This window comes from Schistocerca nitens, chromosome 5 (genome assembly GCF_023898315.1).
Source record: "Schistocerca nitens isolate TAMUIC-IGC-003100 chromosome 5, iqSchNite1.1, whole genome shotgun sequence".
In the NCBI taxonomy this organism is placed as follows: Eukaryota; Metazoa; Arthropoda; class Insecta; order Orthoptera; family Acrididae; genus Schistocerca; species Schistocerca nitens.
The window spans coordinates 728,821,677-728,846,428 of record NC_064618.1 but is presented as its reverse complement, the minus strand read 5'-3'; the positions used below and the strand labels follow the sequence as shown (position 1 = coordinate 728,846,428).

General features: G+C 44.9%; 1 pseudogene; it reads right to left on the bottom strand.

Moving 5' to 3' along the window:
* Nucleotides 1–548: 548 nt before the first annotated feature.
* Nucleotides 549–665, bottom strand: LOC126261184 (5S ribosomal RNA; annotated as a pseudogene).
* Nucleotides 666–24,752: the final 24,087 nt, after the last annotated feature.

The following is a 24,752-nucleotide window of genomic DNA, read 5'->3' as shown; positions in this document are numbered from 1 at the left end:
AAAATTAGAGAAATTCGAGCGCGCACGGAGGCTCAGACAGTCGTTCTTCCCGCGAACCATACGCGACTGGTACAGAAAAGGGAGGTAATGACAGTGGCACGTGAAGTGCCCTCCGCCACACACCGTTGGGTGGCTTGCGGAGTATAAATGTAGATGTAGATGTATGCTTACGTCGTGAGCCGTACTACAGAGGAGGGGGCGCACAGACGTAAATGAGTTCTTGCTTGCAATGCATTATCAACATCAGACGTACTTACTCGATTACGTTTACATATCAGTTTGATTCGCACATTACTCACGTACTCGAGTATAATAACCGAAAATCTCTTGTAAATCGTGAAGAAAAGCACTCCGTCTTCAGGCCACAAGTGGCCCATCGGGACCATCCGACCGCCGTGTCATCCTCAGTTGAGGATGCGGAGAGGAGGGACATGTGGTCAGCACACCGCTCGCCCGGTCGTTACGATGGTTTTATTTGACCAGAGCCGCTACTATTCGGTCGAGTAGCTCCTCATTTGGCATCATGAGGCTGAGTGCACCCCGAAAAATGGCAACAGCACATGGCGGCTGGATGGTCACCCATCCAAGTGCCGGCCACGCCCGACAGCGCTTAACTTCGGTGATCTCACGGGAACCGGTGTATCCACTGCGGCAAGGCCGTTGCCTCGTAAATCGTGAAAGAAGTCTGCAAAAGCTGGTGCTCTTGTTAAATTTGACCATTAAATCTGCGAATGTTCCAAATTTAGAGCGCTATTGTACGGGTCCATTTCACAAGTTGTTCGTAGTTTGCCAGTAGTCTAGACGTGCCGCAGAATCTTCCTGGTTTTTCTTTTAGATAGAATAAGAAATTCGCTGTTACTCATTGCTGGAGGGTAACGGCCTTGCCGCAGTGGATAGACCGGTTCCCGTGAGATCACCGAAGTTAAGCGCTGTTGATCGTGATCGGCACTTGGATGGGTGACCATCCAGGTCGCCATGCGCTGTTGCCATTTTTCGGGGTGCACTCAGCCTCGTGATACCAATTGAGGAGCTACTCGACCGAATAGTAGCGGCTTCGGTCAAGAATACCATCTTACGACCGGGAGAGCGGTGTGCTGACCACACGCCCCTCCTATCCGCATCCCTCTTGAGGATGACACGGCGCTCGGATGGTCCCGGTAGGCCACTCGTCGACTGAAGACGGAGTGAGTGCATTGCTGGAGACGGAGCGGAAGCAGTGTTCCAACTCTTACCTCACTGGGGAAATGTGTTGGCACAGATCCTAGCAGCACAGTAATGGCGTGTTTAGTGTGTCGCACCAAAGTAATTAAAGGCCGCGTTCCCTTATTACATACCTGCCGGCAGACGCGGGAGTTATGGACACGTGAGGCAGTTGGGTGGGGGGTTGCGTGGGCAGTAAAGCACGGCATATCGAGGGCCGTGCATCTGGCTGCCGGCTGCTGGAGCCAGCGGTCGGCCGGAGAGTACAGAGCGCGCCTCGCCGGCTCTCATTAGCTGCCCGCGATCCTCATCTGCCGACCGCCTAATGAAGAGTTACCGCCGGGGAAGCCCCGCGCTTTACGGGCGAGGCGCTGCACTGCTCCGCTCTTATCGTGGCCGCGTTAATTCTGAGCCGTAATCGTCGCCGGCTGGTCTGCGCTTTGTCATTACGTGCAGCGGCCGCCAGCCCACACCAACAGTAGGGATAAACCTGTCTCTCCCCGTCTCTACCCTCACACGTCAGTTCCCTCCGGCATTTCTTTAAAAAAAACTTGCTAATTGCCCCAAGCAGATCATTCTATCACCGCTCTGCGAAACTTTCTCCGCTCTGACTTGAACGCGTCAAACTACATGACGCAGAATAAGCCAGATCGTGGAATTTCCCACATTCACACATCAGGTCGAAGTGGCCTCGTTTGTCATTACTGTGACGATCTGAGACTTCAGACATTACAGTCCCTTAAAAAAGCAAACTGGTGATTTGGGAGCGCTGCAGTACAGAGTACGACTGATACCAGACGCTCATGTGACTCCCCACTGTTAATTCAGTCACGACAGTGAAGTATCGTATCTGCACCAGTCGGTTGTAGAGAATCAGAGCCGTAAGATGGGTGGACCCAGGGACGTGAAGCAATCACAGAAAGGAGCTATCGGGATTGGACGTGCCCCTGCCCACATTGTCAGTGAAGTTGCCGGATTTGTGATATATCATCTGCGACTGCTCAACGTACCTACACTCATGCTCATAAATTAAGGATAATTGCAGAATGTGGTGCCACACAACGTAGCACTACACAAAACAGGCGCTAATAGCATAGGCACATATGGAACACACACGACACAGATCTGTAAGTCCACGGTATCGGTGATAAGTTGAGAAAACCGTCGCGAAACACATGTGCTACAAAACGCCACCGTTTCCTGCGCATGTACCCCGACATCATTATGGGATATGATCACCATGCACACGTACACAGGACACACAACGGATTGGCATACCCTGGATCAGGTGGTCGAGCAGCTGCTGCGGTATAGGCTTCCAGTCTTGCACCAATGCCTGTCGGAGCTCCTGAAGTGTCGTAGGGGTTTGAAGACGTGCAGCGATACGTCGACCGAGAGCATCCCAGATGTGCTCGATGGGGTTTAGGTCTGGAGAACGGGCAGGCTACTCCATTCGCCTGATATCTTCTGTTTCAAGATACTCCTCCACGATGGCAGCTCGGTAGGGCCGTATGTTATCATCCATCAGGAGGAACGTGGGACCCACTGCATCCCTGAAAAGGCGGACATACTGGTGCAAAATGACGTCCCGATACACCTGACCTGTTACAGTTCCTCTGTCAAAGGCATGCAGGGGTGTACGTGCCCCAATCATAATCCCACGCCACACCATCAAACCACGACCTCTATACAGGTCCATTTCAATGACATTAAGGGGTTGGTATCTGGTTCCTGGTTCACGCCAGATGAAAACCCGGCGAGAATCACTGTTCTGACTATGCCTGGACTCGTCCGTGAACATAACCTGGGACCACTGTTCCAATGATCACGTACAGTCTTCTTGACACCAGGCTTTACAGGCTCTCCTGTGACCAGGGGTCAGTGGAATGCACCGTACAGGTCTCCGGGAGAATAAACCATGCCTGTTCAGTCGTATGTGGACTGTGTGTCTGGAGACAACTGTTCCGTGGCTGTGGTAAGGTCCCGAGCAAGGCTACCTGCAGTACTCCGTGGCCGTCTGCGGGCACTAATGGTGAGATATCGGTCTTCTTGTGGTGTTGTGCACTGTGGACGTCCCGTACTGTAGCCCCTGGTCACGTTTCCTGTCTGCTGAAATCGTTGCCATAATCTTGAGATAACACTTTGTGGCACACGGAGGGCCCGTGCTACAACCTGCTGTGTTTGACCAGCTTCCAGTCGCCCTAGTATTCTACCCCTCATAACGGCATCAATATGTGTTCTTTGAGCCATTTTCAACACACAGTCACCATTAGCACGTCTGAAAACGTCTGCACACTTACTCGCTGCACCGTACTCTGACATGCATGAACACAACTCTGCGTACGTGGACTGGTACCAGCGCCACCATGCGACGACCGCAGGTCAAATGCACCGCATGCCAGCAATGTAACGTTTGAAACGTTCGTTTCGTCCGTGCCTCGGAGTTTCCGTAAGGCCGCACCAAGTCATACTCTAGGACCGCGGCCAGAATACTCTTAGCGAAGTGCGGCACGCGAGGCAAATTACCCGACGTTCAACTCCGTGGATTTGATTGGATACATTCATTGGCGAACCTTACTTAATCCGCTGCTCTGTTTCACTATCAGAGGGTCACCAGCCTCTCTTTGACCCACGAAACAGTGTTAAAGTTGTTACAGCTCGACTGTCAATAATCAGAACCCTGTACCAATCCAATTTATTTGCCGAACGATTCAGAAGTCAGACCATTGGACAGAAATATGTACGCCGCTAACAGTTCTATAGAGCCATTGTGGTGCGGGGGCGAGACGACCGAAGAAACTAGTAAGACCGCATGAAACTATTTGATTCCGGAGACCTTTTCAACCCTGAAATATCTATGATGTATATATGCAGACTGAAGCGACGAATGAAAATTTGTACCAAGGCCGGGATTCGAAACTGATCATGATATTTGGTTTGTGGGGCGCTCGACTACGTGGTTATCACCGCCCGTACAAATTCCCAGTCTTTCCACAGTCCTGTCACGCCGCTCTTCCCGAATGGTGAAAGTTTTCTTACAGACAGAGAGCAGTATGTCGTCCTGCATGGGAAGATTTCAACAGAAACAAGCGCAACATCAAGTACGCCGTGGTCTCACAACTCTTCCCTTCAGGCTTTCAGTTTGGTTATTTCTGCAGCGTTTGAGTGCTATACGGCTCCTCTTGCGTAGAACTTGAGCGTTTTTATGCTCCCTCCACTGTGAGGTCACTCTGCTGCTTCGGCGCTTTGGTCATCCAGCTCTGGAGGTATTTGGCAATTAACTCTGCGCTTAGCCAACGATACATGCAGTATCAGCTGTTGTTCCTTATTGGCATTCCAGTCTGGATTCTGTGTACTAGTCTGTCTTGGTTTCAGCTATGGTGTCAGCTAAGAAAATCTATAAAAAAATTTCACATACGCCCAGAATCTCATTCTGGTGTGCAACAGTTCATACACTGCCGCCAGTTTAGTCAATGGTAATTTTTCTTGATAATTACAACAACTAAACAGAAAAATAGTTTAAGGTCAACAGGGAAAGAGTCAAGCAAAAATACCACTCTCCAGTTTCCGTGAAAAAAATGAGATTTATTTTCTATCAGTTAAACCCCAGCTAGGAGTGTCTTCTTTTATTCAACACCACCTCCAGCTAGCTAATGGCTCCAAGCTCTATTCTGAGGTCTCTCTTATTACTGTAAAAGTCCCCACTCATTAATCTGCAACATCCACTGAGAAAAACTGGTAGGTGCCTGAGCGAAATATCACGCCCACACCCAGGAACACACTTCGAATTCCCACAGTTTTCCGTACTGCACTCAATAAAGTGGTGGATCGCCAAGGATCTCCTACTCGCAACTTCAGAAATACGTAACAAAAACACTGCCTTCCCCTTACACACACCGCGAGGTCTGCTGGCAGGCTCCTCGAATTCGCGAGTTCCAGACCTTTTCACGAAATTATTTAACATTCAGACCTTTCGGCCAATCAGACTCAATAGTAGCATCCAGCCAATCTGATTGGTCATTCCCCATTCGAGCTAATAGTACCTCCATAAGGTGCTGCTTGCTGCTAGGACTTTCAGAACTTTCCGTGCGAGTGTTGGAAAACACAAGCCGTCGCGGTAATTTGTCGCCCTTGAGACGATCCTAGTCATGCCCTATAACGTTCCATTTAAGGAGGATTAGGATAGAACCACCTTCCCCCTGCAGCTCATTTCATTCACGAAAAAAATCCGGCCGCGGTGCCCGAGCGGTTCTAGGGGCCTCAGTCTCGAACCACGCGGCTGCTATGGCCGCAGGTTCGAATCCTGCCTCGGGCATGGATGTGTGTGATGTCCTTAGGTTAGTTTAGTTTACGTAGTTCTAAGTCCAGGGGACTGATGACTTCAGATGTTAAGTCCCATAGTACTTAGAGCCATTTGAACCCTGCAGCCGGAAGCTAGCTGAAGCAACTATGAAAGCGAACAGGCTAGCACATTTGGGTGGCCGCGAAATGATTTATTACTCACGGGGTAAGAACACTTGCCGTAGAGAAATCCTAAACGACAGGAATGCAGAAAAGTGCCACACCTATCCAATAACAATCGCTTTCTAAAGTGACGGGAATTGCTATTGTCAATGGATGCTATTCCATCTGAATCAGTTTTACAACGAACATTGGAACTGACGTGCTTGCAACAAATGTTTGGAGTCGTTCACCTCGACAAAGGCTGTTGTCCATAGCATAAACTACAGCTGCACGTCTTCAGTGGACCAAACAGCACAGAAGCTGCCTCTAGGTGTGTCATGTGGCCCGACAAGTCCCGATTTCGCTCTTTTCAAAGGACGCAACACGTCGATTGGACCGAAGGCTCAGTGATGCCTGTAACACTCAGTATGTGGAAGTGGTAATTTAGGCCAGAGATAGTTCTGTGATATTTCGTTCCATTCGTTCAGGTCACAATGAGGATGAACCAGGATGTTTATTTCAACGTTCTGGGTGACCAAGTGTTGTCCTTTCTTCTACACCTTCACGATGAAAATACTCTGGACTCACCCGTCTTCCAAGATGACAACAGCTGTCTACAAAGGGGCGCATGCATGCGTTCATGGTTTGACGGAGACTCAGCCTCGCTGTGGCAACTCGACTGGCCCCCATGTTGCTCCCACAGAAAGTTTGTAGGACTATTTAGAACACCAGGCGAAACATACCAATCAGCATCACCGCGGTTTGGTAGCTCTTCGGGATCTAATCACTAATTGTGTCTTGAGCTGGATATAGCACATCTGAAGAAACTTGTGGATTCTCTTCGTTGCCGAATCGAAGCCATTTTAAAGTCTATAGGTCTCCTGAAGGAGATAAATTTCTTATCTTATGCGCTCATAACATGCCTTAGAGCCGGCCGTGGTGACCAAGCGGTTAAAGGCGCTATAGTCTGGAACCGCGCGACCGCTACGGTCGCAGGTTCGAATCCTGCCTCGGGCATGGATGTGTGTGATGTCCTTAGGTTAGTTAGGTTTAAGTAGTTCTAAGTTCTATGGGACTGATGACCTTAGAAGTTAAGTCCCATAGTGCTCAGAGCCATTTGGACCATGCCTTAGAACATAAAACTGGATTAGTCTCGTGATCTTTCAGAACCTTCGTATTGATGAAGCTGGATTCCGAACAGAACGGAGCTGCGTTGATCAAATGTTTCTCTTAAAAATCTTTATCGAAGCAGAACACCCAATGAAGCAGAAAACTTGTGATCCTTTCGTTGATCTAAGTACAGCTGCTTTATAAAGTAGTACAACTTATTTTGTGCAAACGGACAACGCAGTTAATTGACAACATATTATGTGGAAAGATGTTTTCTATAACTACAGGAAAAGACACTTGCTTTACGAAAGCTTGAGTAATGGCTTACCACAAGGATCCGTCCTCGCTCCTCTCTTGTTTAATTGGTATACATCCGATATTCCTCCAACACAGTTTGACTATGTGTATGGGCAGTACCTACCCAACACAGAATCTACGACAAAAACGGTAGAAATCCTAACTTGTGAGCTAGAAATCTTAAGCCAGTTCTTCCGTAAATGGAAGTTACAACCCAAATGAAATACAACAGCACGCTTTCATCTGTTCAATAGATTGGCGCACAGAGTTCTTGATGCATATTTTGAGCGAGAGAAACTTCGTCATAGCATTCATCAAAACACCTTGGCATCACTTTAGGAAGGACAATTTCTTTTAAGCAACACTTGATGCGAACATCTACTAAGCTAAAAAAAAAAAAACAGACATAACATACTTCATAAACTGTGTTACTAGCTGCGGATCGTCAGTAGATACTCTTCGAGTATGGGCAATCGGATTCGTATACTCAGCGTCTGTCTAAGTAATAAAGCATATTATGTGAAAATGTTGGATATACAGCTCAACAAATTCATGCCCTCTGTTAGTGGATCAGTACGTTCTACTCCCACTTACTGGTTACCTATCTTGAGTCACATTCCACCCCCTGATATCAGATGGAAAACTGCACGACTACATTAATACTGAAAAGTTGTTAATAACGCCGACCTTCCGGTATTGAGCAATGTATTCCCTGTGCAGTGAAGAACATTCAGATGAAGACATCCCACTTTTATCACAGCCAGAATTCTTACTGAAAACGATTTCGGTGCTATCGATGAATAGAAACGGCGTTGACAACAACACTGTCTTCCGCAAAGCCTGAAACTTCCTTGCAAGAAGGAGAAGCCCCCCCCCCCCCCTCGCCACTTCATTTGACGAAATTGGACTACTCTGAGCCGCATCCGGACGGGCTATTAAAGATGTGCAGACACTTTTCCCAAGTGGGGCAATTCTTCATCACCATCTTGTGACTGTGGTGCTGATATGTAGTAGTTTAACAATCTTTGTATAAGAGGAGTATCGTTTCAAAACATATTAAATGCAGCGGAGGTCGAAATACGGTTTGGTGAGTTTTCACCCCAATTGTAGTATGCTCTTTAACGCTGTTGAGTCAGATCGGGTCATTTCGTATTCTTTCGCGTAGTAATTTAGTGCTGAAAAACGATCACGGCGCGTTTCTCAGCTTGCATTATTAGCCCGCTGTTTTTTTGGCTGTTCCTACTAATTTCATCTTGTAACTCGCATTATGGTGGTGTCTGCATGACTTTGCACTTTCGACCACGTAAGAAGTCTGTTTACTCGTGGTAGAACGATGGGAACGAACTAGAAAAAACTAAAACTAAAAAAACAAGGTGAAAAAGTTGCTCAGTAAGTAATAAGATCTGATGTAGTCTACGAATGATCATTGTCCGTGAAATTTATAATTGGTGCATTGATGTGTTATTCGTGGGGAAATATTGCATAAATGCATGTTGTCAAACTATATTAGGCTTTGCTATCTGTAGACGTGAGGAGACGTATTTCGTTTTACTCGTGGATGCTTTCACCGGGGCAGATTTAAGCGTGGAAGCATCGCACTATTCTACCTGGCGAAGTTAAAAAAAAATAAAGTTTTTAACGTACCGAATAAAATGAAAGGAGGTCACAGAAACATTTATATAAAAGTAAAACTTAAAAAATTAAATGAAAGTTTTCAAATCACATTATGTGAAGACATGATTGGGTCAAAAAGTATTTTGTTCATTGTATTGGTTCAAGTCGTATTAAGTGCAATTTAAAATTAAAATAGCGCCTTTATGTATTGGAAAATGATTTTAATCATGCCTAATTCTGGAACATAATCTAAGTACCTAGGTCCTGACATATTTCATTTGGTTGGGAAGCTTTCTGTAAAATTATGATTTGTGCTGTTAATACGATTTAAAACGATACTCCTCATACGTGTAGCTATTCTTGAGATTGGGAAACTCTTTATGTATGCCGTACAGTACCCAAATAATAAATGATATGACATGCTATTTATCGTGGTACTAGAGTGCAATAAGCAGCAAAGTTGTCGTCGAACGGGACGAGGCAGCTAATGTTGACGTTGACGTGGAAATGCAACGTCACGAGACAGGCGGCGTCGTCACATGCGACTGGCTGTTTAACGTGATTTTGCGCTCTCAGCGCTCCTCAGTGGCAGCCTTCGTCTTTATTTGGTTCTCAAACCACACACTTTGTTTATGAAAATTCCTATGTTTTATTAAAACGCACAATTCCTCTCTTGTCCATCTTGTTGTTGTGTCTGTACTATGCATAAATAAAAAATTCATTATCCATGAACGTGTAATAAGACAAGAAGTGAAGATACATGTCCAGTCAGTGGGGACATCAGCTTAAAAAAAACTCACAAAATCGGAAAAAACTCACTCCTGACAGGGAGCGCCGTTGTATTTAAGCAACATGAAATATTACAGAAATAATTTCTATTAATTTAATAAGGAAGTCTTACAAACTTTTAGAAAACCCGAAGATTTGAAAAAAAAAATTTGGTTGAGCGGGACGCAGCCCCGCTACCCACTGTTTCGGAATCTGGCGCCCCTACCAGCTAGGCTGAAGTTCTGTTCGGGCCGACCTTGCAGTTTATGTTATGATCTCCCGAAGGCTACAATCGCCAATATGTTATTAAGTGACCTTTCATTGTAACAGACCCTACCAAGAACCACGCGTCTTTGATGGGTCTTCAGTATGCCGTTGTCATAAAACGGTGTACTTTCCTAGCACGCGAGTTATAGCGCAAAAATAACTACGTATTAAAACTGTTTAACTGCCAATATGACATTTCCCATCAGATTATAACATCAAATCGTAGCAATAATGAGGCGTTCTCGAGAGATTCAATGCGCTGGTGCTTCGACACGGAATATATTCATAGGGTGTAAATTATAAAATAATAGCCACCGAATATGGGCTTTAGCTCAACAGGACAAATACAATATGACGTCTCTCAAGTTCTTTCTGTCACGTTCTTGCTTCTCATTGGCTCTACTTTACGTGGCACGTTGCCGAAAGAATTTTGTGTTTCGCGTGGCGAAAACACTGCTCAGCGTGCATAGCAGGAAGAGAAGTCTCAACACTCTTTAGTGTGTCATGTCAACGTTAGCTAAGTCGTTCCGACCGACGACGCCTTAAGAGTGAACTCGGAACACTTTGACCCAATGCCCTCGCTTAGGAGCGGAAGTGACGACGTAAAACAAACACTCGTGGCCGGGCTGAGAGGCCGTGCCTGAGGGTGCGGTCTGTCCGCCGAGGGCCCTCTTCCGCTGCCTGATCCTCCGGAGCCACAGAGCGCAGCCGACGTCACTCGGGGGGGCTTAAAAATACGCCGCCCACTACAACAGCCAGCCGCCCCCGCCGTGCAGGGATACCTGCGCGGGGCGTGACGGGGCTTAACGAAAATAAAGGCCTGCTCCGCGCACGGCAGCAGCGACTTCAAAGAGCCCTTTCCGAGACCTGCCGACTTCTGGCCCAACAGTGGGATCTCTCTTCAGGGCAAAGATAACACGACAGGCTCGCCCACCTACAAAGGGGACTGGGACGTTCTGACAGGCGCCTCTTCGGCGTTGCGCTGCTTGTGCTCCGGGCAATTTTAAAGGGCTGTAGAGTTCGACTTGGAGCACATCTACGTCTACGTCATTAATCTGCAATTCACACTTAAGTATTTGGCAGAGGGTGCACAGAACCACTTTCAGACTGTTACCACCCTCGAACAGCACGTGGAAAAAATACGCCCTTTCTGTGTGAGCTACGATTTATCTTGCTATATCGCGATGTAGGTGCGAGTCAACAAGTATTTTAACATTCAGAGGAGAGCTTTGGTGACTGAAACGGGTATGGCACGGACGTTGGTGACGCAGATAGGTGTGAGTATGGAGATGCCCTCCATTTGTAATCAGGAAGGTACAGTGCGGACGTTCTCCGCTGGGCCATTTATCTATTAGACGTGCTCGATGGGAGACACGCGAGTCGTGTATGCGGCCGACTTCATTAAGGAAGCCGGGAAATAGGAACGGCGAGGTGTAGTGCGGCATTTGAAAGCGGAGCGGTACCAGGAAGAGAAATTCATTCCCCAATGTTTGCGTTGTATGACGAACATGTTTGCATGGAGTGAACGATTTCGAGAAAGTCGGCTATCATTGAAAAACAGCAGTCTGCCAGGACAGGCTCATCGTGTCATTGCCCCTTCTGTCATTGCTGCGGTGGATTCTGCCTTCGCAAATGACCGACAGCGTACATATTAAACATATTCGATATATTAAACATTTTGAAACTTCCTGGCAGATTAAAACTGTGTGCCGGACCGGGACTCGAACTCGGGACCTTTGCAATATCCTTTCTTCGAGGAGTGCTAGTCTGCAAGGTTCGCAGGAGAGCTTCTGTGAAGTTTGGAAGGTAGGAGACGAAGTACAGCCGGAATTAAATCTGTGAGGACGGGGAGTGAGTCGTGCTTGGCTAGCTCAGATGGTAGAGCACTTGCCCGCGAAAGGCAAAGGTCCCAAGTTCGAGTCTCGGTCCGGCACACAGTTTTAATCTGCCAGAAAGTTTCATATCTGCGCACACTCCGCTGCAGAGTGAAAATCTCATTCTATTAAACATTTTTATTGGCATCCAGCAACCGTACGTTATTTAATTACAGGATGCATATATAGCCACATTGGTTGCAAAAAATTTTTGTCAAATTGACTATGGTTTCGACTGCACTAGGCCGATCTTCATGAGAATAAAAAAGGTACATGGATTACATGTAATCACACCATGGGGCTGAGCAAAAGTGCTCTCATCAAATAAAAATGTCATAGGAATAACAACTAAAATATAATGTAATCCACGTAATTTTTTTTATTCTGATGAAGATTGCCCTAGTACAGTCGAACCCATGGTCAGTTTGACAAAAATTTTGTGCAACAGATGTGGCTATACATACATCGTGTAATTTTGTATTCGACATACGCTGATCGGCCAGACCGTTTTGACACCGACGTACTATCGATATAAAATCTTCTCGGCGATAGCAGAGTCACTTGGCGAGGAATGACTGCTGGTCAGACACACGGTGCATGCAGTATCAGTGAGCAGGCTGTCTGTGTGTAGAATGGCGAAGGCGCACGATCTGAGTTTGGCCGAGGGCAGATTGTGATGATCCGGAGGCTCGGCACGAGCATGTTCGGAAACTGCATGTTGTGTACATAGTTCCGCGTAATCAGCGCGTACACAACTTTCCCAATAGATCGCGCCCCGCTAAGCACAACAGCGCAGGCGCAGCGCTCGTCCGTCTCCGCACTACGAGATGGCGCTGTCTTAGAGACGGACAAAATTCTGCTTCCGCCGATCCGCGTATTAATATGTAACGCAGCCAATGAGATTGCTACTAACGTAGAACCTTTTCTCTTCGCGGATCACACTCGCGTTGTGATACCTGAACGCGCGAGGTATTATAACGAGTGTACAGACCTCCGATTAGTCAGTCTGCATTAGTCTGTACCAGTCTGCATTTGTCTGTACCAGTCTATAGTCAAGTTTCAGTCTGCGCCTAATAAGATTATCATATTCCTGTAGATAGCCATGAAGATAAATGTATAGACACTTTGTCAAGTGTCAGAGATATGTGAGAATAAGATTAACATACCAAGACCAAAGGAACTTCAGATTGTCAATTGTAAACAGCATCCAGAATCAGGTTAAGTAATTTCTATGTTTTTTATTATTTTAATAAATGTGTGTGAAAATTAATCAAGTTCTGTTTAAAGTTGGTCACCCTCAATCTGCTACTCTAACCGTGCAAGTGGCATTTCTATCATCTGACCTAACAGCAGAAGATAAACACGCTACGATAAGACCACGAGACATATTGCTGACACTCGCCTACTTCGTTAGAGCGACAAGTCAAATAATCTGATGGTTTGTGTACCGAAGGTCTTACAGTACGCACACCACACTGATGTCGGACATCGTAGACTTGGCAAAACGAGGCAGGCCGCGAGCTGTGGCGGAACTAACATCAGACTTTAATGCTGTGCTGATTTGGTGCCAACTCCCTCCAGCGGCCCACCGAGGCCTCATTGCTTCCTTGCCACGACGCGTCGCCGCTGATATCCGTGCCAAAGGTAGACACAAGGCTATTAGGTAGGTGGTCATAATGTAATGGCTGATTAGTGTATGTTGGGCATCAGACACCGTACCGCTCAGTCCATCATGACAGAGCGTCTGAAGTGCCGGAAAATCTGTGCGCCGTGGGTTTCCCACAGCCTGACGGAGGAGCAGAACATTACCTGGGAAGGTATCACTACGAAGAAAATTGTTTCCTGTCCCGTATCGTCTCGGGAGATGATGCGTGGTGTCATCGTTTTGAGCCTGACAGCAAGCGTTAGAGACAATAATGAAAGCACATAGATTCAGTCCTATCGAAAAAATCCAAAGCTGTGCGCGCGAAGTCCGGGAGACGTGACTGCAAGGACCCGCTGCTCATTGACTTTCTGTAGGACGGCGCCACAATTAACGCACAGCGGTTCGTGGACTCTTTGCGAAAATTGAAGTATACCATCAACTCCAAACGCTCAGGAATACTGACAAACGGCATCATTCTGTTGCCAAGGTTGTTACCACTACGCTGTAGAAGTTTCGTTGGGATGCCTTACAGCCGGACGGAGTGGCCGAGCGGTTCTAGGCGCTACAGTCTGGAACCCCGCGACCGCTACGGTCGCAGGTTCGAATCCTGCCTCGGGCATGGATGTGTGTAATGTCCTTAGGTTAGATAGGTTTAAGTAGTTCTAAGTTCTAGGAGACTGATGACCTCAGAAGTTAAGTTCCATAGTGCTCAGAGACATTTGAACCATTTGATTCCTTACACATCCTCCATATTTTAGGTTCAAATGGCTCTGAGCACTATGAGACTTAACATCTGCGGTCATCGGTCCCCTAGAACTTAGAACAACTTAAACCTAACCAACCTAAGGACATCACGCAAATCCATGCCTGAGGCAGGATTCTAACCTGCGACCGTAGCGGTCGCGCGGTTCCAGACTGTAGCGCCTAGAACCGCTCGGCCACCGCGGCCGGCTCCATATCTTTGGAGCCTTGAAGAAAGACATCCGTGGGCGTCGATTTCTTTCGGACGAAGAGGTGCACGCCTGGTTACAGTCATGGTTCCGTAAGCAAATGCTGACATTTTTCATGGAGACATTGACCGCCTTGTCTCGCAGTAGGATAAATGCACTAAGTTATGGCGATTACTTCTGAAATAATAGCAAGTTTACTTAGTTTTTTTCATGTGTGTCATTTCGTTTGACTGCCGCTTATATAATGTTCGAAGGGAAGACGACGTCAGAACGACTGTATGCTTACAAGTAGTTCCACAACGCGGAAGCGTAATGTTTGCGTGCAGACTGTGAAGGAGCAGTGAGAGATCGGACGAGCTGCTGCTGACCAGTACTCCCAGATAGCGCTGTCTGCGTCCTGCCTGGAGCATAGGCCGCCGCTTAACGCGTCTTCCGCCCCGGGCCAGACTCGTCTGCCGCCTCCGATACAAGTTTTTAAACGCTTCCATTAGCCTCAGGAATTCAGTTACCGGGTTCATTAACCGTAACCGGAATCACGGGGAGGGAGAGAGGGGCTGCCTGGAGATGATTTATCTCCCCCGTCGAGTGTCGGCAGCGCACCTAGGTCAACCAGCAGTGAGGTCCACTTTCACCGTGCAAAGAGCGGCAGGTGCGCCGCTGTTCCAATGCACCTGGCCGCATTGTTGCTGACGCGTGAAGTCTGTGTTGCAATCTGCGTGCAGCTGCTTGTAGCCCTTTCACAATGGAACCACTACTAAAGCACCGTATGCCCAACATAACAGCTTCAATTTCATACGAAACGGGTGTGCCCAACCACTGTGTTTATGAAAATTGAGAAATATCGCGAATAATCTGTTTATTGCAGATATGGCTACCATCATTGTACGGTAATATTCAATTCAAATCACCATACGATGCTTTTAATTGCATCTTACGGCACTGATGACAGCCACACAGCGGTTGAAATCTAGGTAGATCTGCAATAACCTGACTATTAGGCACTGGTTGTTGGAGGTTTCTCAATTTCAAGATAAAAGCGACCCAGCGACTATAATACGCACTTTCAGTATAGGAAAAACATGATTTTATTTAAAATCGGAAAATAGAGGGTGATTCAAAAAGAATACCACAACTTTAAAAATGTGTATTTAATGAAAGAAACATAATATAACCTTCTGTTATACATCATTACAAAGAGTATTTAAAAAGGTTTTTTTTCACTCAAAAACAAGTTCAGAGATGTTCAATATGGCCCCCTCCAGACACTCGAGCAATATCAACCCGATACTCCAACTCGTTCCACACTCTCTGTAGCATATCAGGTGTAACAGTTTGGATAGCTGCTGTTATTTCTCGTTTCAAATCATTAATGGTGGTTGGGAGAGGTGGCCGAAACACCATATCCTTAACATACCCCCATAAGAAAAAATCGCAGGGGGTAAGATCACGGCTTCTTGGAGGCCAGTGATGAAGTGCTCTGTCACGGGCTGCCTGGCGGCCGATCCATCGCCTCGGGTAGTTGACGTTCAGGTAGTTACGGATAAGGTTTCATAACTAACCTTTTTCGTAGGACTCTCCATACAGTTGATTGTGGAATTTGCAGCTCTCTGCTAGCTCTGCGAGTCGATTTTCCTGGGCTGCGAACAAATGCTTGCTGGATGCGTGCTACATTTTCATCACTCGTTCTCGGCCGTCCAGAACTTTTCCCTTTGCACAAACACCCATTCTCTGTAAACTGTTTATACCAACGTTTAATACACCACCTATCAGGAGGTTTAACACCATACTTCGTTCGAAATGCACGCTGAACAACTGTCGTCGATTCACTTCTGCCGTACTCAATAACACAAAAAGCTTTCTGTTGAGCGGTCGCCATCTTAGCATCAACTGACGCTGACGCCTAGTCAACAGCGCCTCAAGCGAACAAATGTACAACTAAATGAAACTTTATAGCTCCCTTAATTCGCCGACAGATAGTGCTTAGCTCTGCCTTTTGTCGTTGCAGAGTTTTAAATTCCTAAAGTTGTGGTATTCTTTTTGAATCACCCTGTACTTTAAAAACTACAATTTAAATATTACGACAGACACTGAAGAGTCAAGATTGTAGCGCATTGGTCCACCTTTTGAAATGAATACAGCAGCGATTCTGACATGCGTGGATTCACAGATCCTTGGTAGATTTCGAAAAGCATATGCCAGCACACTTGTACGCTCAGATCATGGAATTTCAGTAAATTACGGGACACTGGTTTGTGGGCACAGAGGTGGCGTCCGAAAGCATACCAAATATGTTCCACCGGGTTCGGATGAGGCCGATTTGATGGGCAAGACATCAGTGTGAGTTCAGTATCGTGCTCCTCAAACCAATGTAGCACGATACTGGCTGGCTTTCTGACGCATCAATTATAGTGTTGAGAGATGCCATCGCCGCTGGAGAAGATACTAAGCATGAAGGGATGCAGGTAGTCCGCAATAGCATTCACGTAGTCCACAGCTTTTGTGATGTCTTTTATTAGTAACACAGGACCGTGGAAGCCCACGTGGACGCCCCACACTGCGTAATAATACCTCTACCGGCCTACGTTGCACGTTTCATGCAGCATTTCGACGGCATATCCGTGCTCTACCACCAACCTGGTGTAGCAGGAAACATGACTAATCCAACCAGGCGACGTGTTTCCTTTGATACACGACCCAATATCGTTGATCTCGTGGCCACTGCGAACGCATTTGACGGCGTCGTTGGGTCACGTTAAGGACACTTAGGAGTCTTCTGATCCAGAGTCCTAAATTCATTTATGTACGCTGAACGGTGTGCTCCGAAACACTTGTGCCTGCACCAGCATTTCACTTTGCCGCCAGGTCTGCCGCAGACAGCCGTCTGTCCTGCTTTACAAAGTGGGCAAGTCTCCTACGTTAACGTTCTGTCACGAGGCGGGTATGTCCCTCAACACGTCGCCAACTCGTGTTTTTACCATCCTTCAACTATAGACATAAACTGAAGAAGCAGGCGAACCGCCGACCAGTTTCAACGTTTCCAAGGTGCTAGTTCCCAGGCGCTGGATTACCGACCTATAACAGTCTACCCTTTGTCAAAGTCGGGTATCACGTTGTATTTCCCAGTTTACCTCCCATATCCTCGCTAAAACGATTTCCCATTCGCCTCTGTTCCACTTATATACAGGATGGCTATAACTAAAGTGTAGCTACTGACAGAGGTCCACTGTGGGCATAATTACCGCATTGCAGCGAAACTTGGTAGACATTCTGATGCGTTAATGCGGAACCGACTTACGCTCGAAAAAAAAAATAGTTCCAGTTTTGCCCACCACATGCAGTTCTGACGCTATGAATGCAGGGAAGACGTATAGAAATGTTTCCTTGTATAATCAATTAGGAACGGGACGTGGTCAGAAGAGGTCAAACAAGTGAGAAAGCCATTACCTTTGTTTTATTATTAACTATTATTAGCCACCACTTCAATATGAGCACCAGAGACGTTGCCGAGATGCTGCATCCACAAAACGACGTGATCAACGGTTGCTCGCAGCAGGCCCTGTGAAATCTGAACAACCTGTTCCTGTATACAGGCCTTCAGATCACTTCGAGTCCGAAAGTGTCTCTGTACTCGTAAACGCGTTCTTTAGATATCCCCTGAGCCAAAAGACACACGCATTGAAGTCAGCTGATCTTGTAGGCCATGCACTTGGAAAACTTTTGGAGGTAGCACGTTCGTGGAAAGTTGTATTAAGCAGACCTTTCACTGGGTAAGCGACCGATACCGGTATTTTAGTTCTGAATAACCGGTATTTTTCGGTATTTGCTTGATGTTGTAACAGGCTGTTTCCATTTTTTGTTAATAACCGAATAAAAACTGAAATATCAATTGCGGTAGCAGCAGTGCTAAAATTTTTCGACATTTCATATTTTTTTTTTTAAAGGGAGTAGTTTTTATTCGTAAAATTTTCATTGTTTTGAGATATTATAGGAAATGAAAAAAGAGATCAGTGCTGTTTTAATAACAATGCCGACAAAAATGAGCAATAAACACATTATAAGAATTGGTGCATGCAGCATTGTTGAGACAATAATGTTCCTCTTGCCGTCTGTCTTGACTTAAGATACGCGTATACGTGCAGTGTGCAAGATTCGCCTCCACCTGTTCTATACAGTAGTTTCTCGCTGTCACCGCCGGACATCCTTTGTATTGCAGAATGGCACCAACCATAGTCTGGAAATATTTTTGCGGAGTGACTAGACACGTGCTGCTTGGTCAGTTACAGCAACAGCAGCTTTTTCAGAACGCCTTTCTCATCCAGGTGCCACCGTTGTTTTCGAATTGCATTATCATCTTTATAACATTTACTGACATCGGGATCTAGTCAGACTTTTCAGTTGGCGATGCTCTCTCAATGCAGCGTCGTAATCGCTGCCGTTCACACAAAACAGTTTCACTAACAGCACACGGTCTGTCTTCCCGATAGCCACACTGTTCACTGACGTTATGGCTTGTCTAATGACAGCATGGATGCCACACAGTCATACAGACAGTGTGTAGCCCCGAATTTGCACCTGGTGGTCAAAACTGGAACTACTTTTTTCCAGCGTAAATCGGTTCCGCATTAACGAATTAGCAATCTACCAAGTTTCTCTGCCATACGATAATTACAGCCAACAATAGACCTGCGCCCGGTATTTTAAGGTAATCCATAGCAATTTATTTATTCGGATAATTCATTGTTTTCAAATATTTCTGGAATAACTAGATATTTTCAAAAACGTCGTGTGCCTTCAACGTCACCCGGTGGCACTCAGTGTCGTGGTGGGCAGTGCTCATCATGCTTTGGCTAATCAGTTTTTCCAGAATGAGATTTTCCCTCTGCAGCGGAGTGTGCGCTGATATGAAACTTCCTGGCAGATTAAAACTGTGTGCCCGACCGAGACTCGAACTCGGGACCTTTGCCTTTCGCGGGCAAGTGCTCTGCTGAAAAAAAGGTAGCCCTACCCCTCTATGCACTTTTGTGCTCGCGAAATCACATTCAAATTTACTTTACAGAGAACTAAAATCTCGATTGTTTAAATACTCCGACATATGTTATTCTTCAGTTGGTCTACCGTTTTAAGATTACTTTCAAAACTGGTTTCCTGTTGAACGTCCTCACAGGTAAGATCCACGGGAGGCGATGCGGCGAACGAGAGCACAGATCTTTTGTTATTATGTATTCTTCGGTGGAGGGTTCTTGAATACCAGGCAGTGATAAACGTACATAGCTCCACCTAGCTGCAAAAGCACTACTGTTCTTTCATGTTTCTTCAAATGAGAGTACAAGTTCTCGAAAATCTGGCAGCTGATCCAAAGACACTGCACCAATAATTCAACAATTAGTTTTTAAATACAGAAGAGGAATTTGCTGCACAATGTGAGGCGCTAAAGTGGACAAGCTGCAATTAGTCTGGCTATTCACATGGCCAGAAAGGAAAAATCAAGCTTCACAACTCATAAAATACAGCATTGGGTTAAGTTCATCATTCACAGACATTTTAGGAAACCCCTGGCCACACTCAACCTGACTGTCTTTCTTAGCTGTAAATAATGCATCAACATTTGAAACGCGATAACATTTCTGCTGTAGTTTTGACACCTGCCTGTTGCGACAGCCTCCTGATATTATTATTATTATTATTATTATTATTATTTTGACAGTAGCAGAAATTTTCTGAAAAATATTTACAATCGATTCCGGTGTCGAACTAAAGGCCTGTGGTTAGGTATAGAAACAGAGATATCGCCATTGTACCGCCATTCTGTTACCAACTTCTGAACACGTCTTTTCGCGGTAGTTCCGAAGTTTGTGAACACTTCATGAAAAATTTCTCTAGCCTTCTCTTAGGCGAAACTGTACAGTAGTAATCATCAACTGTATACACCTTTTCCTTCATAGAACATGACATACTTTACCTGAATTACTCTGAGAACGACAAAAGGACACTCATCATCTTCTTCATTATTTTCGAAGAAGATTTCTGTTTGACACTCCGTTGCAAAAAAAGCTTGTATTGCTAATATGAGTTCCTCAACTACATTTAGTTTCTATTTTATTTATTTATATTCTTTCTTTTTTTTTTCAATTGATGCCTTATTCTCAAGCGCTTATGTATAAAAATGATTCAGAAATATACAAATTTTGAAAAATTATAGTGTCAGCATCACACCGCCATTAATTTATGCACTACGCGATAGAAGATTAATCTCTAGAAAGCATAAAATATATTGTAGGTTACAAATAGTTGCGTAAACAGCAAGCAAATAACTTCACTTCGTCATAGAAATAAAACGTGTATTACGCATTTAAAGATAGTGAAACTGTCCAGAAGAAAATGATATTAATCTGAATACAATCAACATTTGTTCGCAACAGAAATTATCTGAAAAGTGCATGATACAGCTGTAAGATCAAATATAATACGGGATAATATGGAATGCTCCTTGGTTAATTCATTACGAGGTGTAATATAATAGCGAAAAGAGCACAAACGAACAGATGTTAGTGCAGATCAACACTACCAGACATTGAGTATAAGCATAGATCATCTCTAAGATGTAAATAATTGGATCTTGCGGAATTTTTAGTGCACTGTGTATCATAATGCTCCACCTCGTAACACGCAAAAATTTTCTAGAGGGAGCGGCAGTCAGTGTCAGTTTTGCAGCAACAAAGCCAGGAATTTCGAGCTCTTGCTGAAATCAGGCAGGAACTTCTATTTTTTCCACTACTTCGTACATATTACCTTCCTGCAATCTTCCAAAGACATTGTTTTACCCTAGAGCATTCCGCAGTATTTGTACTGGTTAGTAGCATCAACATTTTGGGTGGTTGGTTAGTTAGGGGGAGGGGAGCAAACAACGAGGCCATCGGTCCCATCGGATTTGGGAAGGATGGGGAAGGAAGCCGGCCTTCCCCTTTCGAAGGAACCATCCTGGCCTTTGCCTGAAGCGATTTAGGGAAATCACGGAAAACCTAAACCAGGATGGCCGGAAGCGGGTTTGAACCTCCCGAATGCGAGACCAGTGTGCTAACCACTGCGCTACCTCGCTCGGTGAACATTTTGGACTGGACATTGTAGTTTAGAAGTCCGTGCGATGGTCTGTGTGGAACGAGGCAGTTGAAACTTTTCTTTACAGTTAATGTCAATAAGCTCCCCAAAAGTATCTCACGGGGTTTAAAGATAACACCTGCCACATAAAAAAAAACTGCAAGAGTTTACACAACTTGCTGCAGTAGTCGACACGTAAGGGGGATTTTTTCCCATTGTTTCTTTTCTGAGAACTTCAGAGATGTAGCTAACGCAGCTTGTGTTTTAAGGTCACGTTTATTAGATCAGGATGGTTGCGATGCTCTTAAAGGCACATGTTGTTGTGGTCTTCAGTGCGAAGACTGGTTTGATGCAGCTCTCCAGGTTAGTCTGTCCTGTGCAAGCCTCTTCATCTCTGCGTAACTACTGCAACTTACATCGATTTGAACCTACTTCTTTCCATTACCAAACTGACAGTTCCTTATTGTCTGAGGACGTGGGCAGGAAGGCTAACTAAACATTGTCCTTACAGGAACGTAATGAAGAACCAAATAAACAATTTTTGTGATTGTGGGCCCGTGCGTGTGTGTTCAGAGGGGTGGGGGGGGGGGGGGGGGAAGGAAGGGGGAGGGCCTTTCATCTGATTGGTTTGATGCAACCCGCCTCGAATTCCTGCGCCCCCAACTATTTGCTTCACGCATTTCAGTCTCTGACTCCCCCTACAGTTTTCTCCATTTACGACTCCCTGATATCTTAACATGTGTCCTGTCACCCTGTCCTTCCTTCTTTTCAGTGTTTTCCATATAATCCTTCGCCGATTCTGCGGAGGATTTCTACATTCCTTAACTTATGAGTACAGCTATTTTAGGCATAGTACCGCATCCCAAACGCTTCGATTCTCTTCTTTCCCCCTTTTTCACTCAGTCCCTGATTCAGTGTCATACAACGCTGTATTCCACACGTACTTTCTCAGAAGTTTCTTCCTCAAATTAGGGACGACGTTTGATGTTAGTAGATCTTTTCGCACAGGAATGCTCTCTTTGTCCGTGTTAGTCTGCTTGCTTCATCGGTCATGTGTTATTTTGTTTCCAAGACGGCACAGTTCTTTAACTTCGAGTGCCTCATGGTCACCAGTTTTGATATTAAGTTTATCGCTGATCTCGTTTGTCCTACACCTCATTACTTTCGACTTTCCTCGATTTGTTCTCAATCCGTATTGTGTACTCAATAGACCGTTAATTCCATACAACCAGCCCCACTAATTCTTCTTCACTTTCACTGATGACAGTAATTTCGTCAGTGAATCTTATCATCAGTATCCTTTCACCTTCAATTTTAACTTTCTTTTATTTCTGTCATTGCTTGTTCAATGAATAGCTTGAACAGTATGAGCGACAGACTGCAACTCTGTCTTTCACACTTTTCAATCGTAATGGTTCAAATGGCTCTGAGCACTATGGGACTCAACTTCTCAGGTCATTAGTCCCCTAGAACTTAGAACTACTTAAACCTAACTAACCTAAGGACATCACACACATCCATGCCCGAGGCAGGATTCGAACCTGCGACCGTAGCGGTCTCGCGGTTCCAGACTGCAGCGCCTAGAACCGCACGGCCACTTCGACCGGCTCAATCGTAATGCTAAGTTCCTTGGTTTTCATTCTTGTTGTTCCCTCTTGGCTCCTGTATATACAGTATATTACCCTTCCTTTCCTATAGCGCGTCCTATTTTTCTCAGAATTTTGGACGCCTTGCAGCATTTTACACTGTCGAAAGCTCTTTCTAAATCGACAGATCCTATGAACGTGTATTGGTTTTTCTTGAGTCTTGCTTCCATTATCAAGAGAAACGTCAGAATTGCATGTCTGGTCCCTCTACCTTTCCGAAAGCCAAACAGATCGTCGTTTAACAGATTTTTTTCCCATTTTCCGGTATATTATCCTTGTCATCTGCTTGGATGCATGAGTTGTTAAGCTGATTGTGTGATAGTTTAAGTACTGATCTGACCTTGCTCTCTTGGGGACTGCGTGGATGATATTTTTCAGGTCTCGTGGTATCTATCCAGTCTCAGAGATTCTACACACTAAGTTCTCACATCCCGCAACGATTTTAGAAATCCGATTAAATATTATCTATCTCTTCTATCTTATTTACTCTCAAGTCTTCCAGAGCTCTTTTAAATTTTGACTCTAATATTGGATCTCCTATGTCTCTCATATCACCTGCTATTTCTTCTTCTATCACGTAATCAGAGAGTTCCGCCATCTAATGGATTCATTCAGTGTGCTCTTTCCACATGTCTGCTGTCCCCTCTTCGTTTAACAGAGGAATTCCAATAGCACCCTTAATATGGGCTCATTGTTTTTAATATCACTGAAGATTGTTTTGACTTTTCTGTATACTGAATAGTTCTTCCACTGGTCATTTCCTTTTCGGTTTCTTCATATTTTTTCCTGCAACGATTTCGCCTTGACTGACTGCACTTCCTATACACTACTTTTCTTAGTGACTTATATTGGTATATTCTTGCCTTTCCCTGAAGTGTTTTGTACTCCTTTCTTTTGTCGATCGACTGCTGTATTTCTTATGTTACCCAAGGTTTCTTCGCCGTTACCTTCCTTGTAACTATGTGTGTTTGTCCAACTTCTGTGAATGTCCTCTTTAAAGCTGTCCGCCCCTCTTCATCTGAATTGCCTATTGTGTATTCACTATCGCATTATCTACAATCTTAGAGAACTTCAAACACATGTCGTCATTCCTCAGCATTCAGTATCTCATTTTTTTTTAATATTCATTCTTCCGGATGAGTCTCTTTAACTTCAGCGTACACTTCACCATTATTACATTGTGATACAAGACTGTACTTTCTCCTGGGTATGTCTTATTTATAATAGCATAGTTGTCTTTCATGATTCAATGTGAACAATATTCACTGTCGCATGTAATTGGTTTGAGTGTAGTGACTTTTATCTTAATGATTTGAACTAAAATTTAAAATAATATTTAAAATAACTTCAAACCTTGAAGTTTACTTCAGGAACTTAGTCTTCTCATTTACCTAGAAGTAATACAGGCCCGTGTAACATATCAAACCACGTGGCATTAATTACTGATGCGCATGAACTATGGAAAATCACCCTTCTTCAAATTTAGTGTTTTTTTTTGTTTTATACCTTAGGCGGTGACGCACACATCAAAAAACAAAAAAATCAGATATAACAAATATTACAAAGAGTACCATGGCCCAGACACCATCTCTTGCCTGAAATCTACTCCTCCAAAGCTTTTGTATTAGAAATTAGAGCTTATTTTGAAATTTTATTTTTTTATGTACTAAGCTATTTGCCGAGAAGGGATATCGTTAGTTACAGCAACAAAAAAGCACTGAGACAATTAGGTGACAGCCGCCGAACGTTTAAACTTCTAGTCTGATAATTGCGAAATCGCCAACTTTTAACTAGGAAACAAATAAGTATGTCACAGCAGTTCAGTAGTTTACCTCCTGACACA